Raw genomic sequence first — 396 nt, 5'->3', positions numbered from 1 at the left:
TCCTGTCTTATAAAATTAGGATAATGATAGAACTTATTTCACGAAGGATTTAATACATCTCGTGTACAGTAAAGGTTCAAAAAGTATTAGCTCGGTAGATGGTTGGCAAAGATGGTCACAGTAATTTCTTCCATCCTTGTAAGCACACTTCTTTTATTGAAACTTTAACCATTCCTCCTCACCAAAGGGGAAAATCTATTTCTTACCCCTTGAATCTGAGCTGGACTCTTGTCTTGTTCTGACCAATAGATCATGGTAGAAGTGAGGTGAACTCTGAAGCCTAAGACTCAGGAGGCCTTGCATGCTTCTGTTCTCACCCTCTTAGAATGTTGCCCCAAGACCTCTATGGGAAAAAGCCTGGTCCAGCCTTGTGTCAGCCATGAGTTGGTTCTCCCT

The sequence above is a fragment of the Pteropus alecto genome, unplaced genomic scaffold (genome assembly GCF_000325575.1).
Source record: "Pteropus alecto unplaced genomic scaffold, ASM32557v1 scaffold45, whole genome shotgun sequence".
Lineage (NCBI taxonomy): Eukaryota > Metazoa > Chordata > Mammalia > Chiroptera > Pteropodidae > Pteropus > Pteropus alecto.
The sequence above is the reverse complement of the archived record's forward strand: the minus strand, read 5'-3'. Positions refer to the sequence as shown.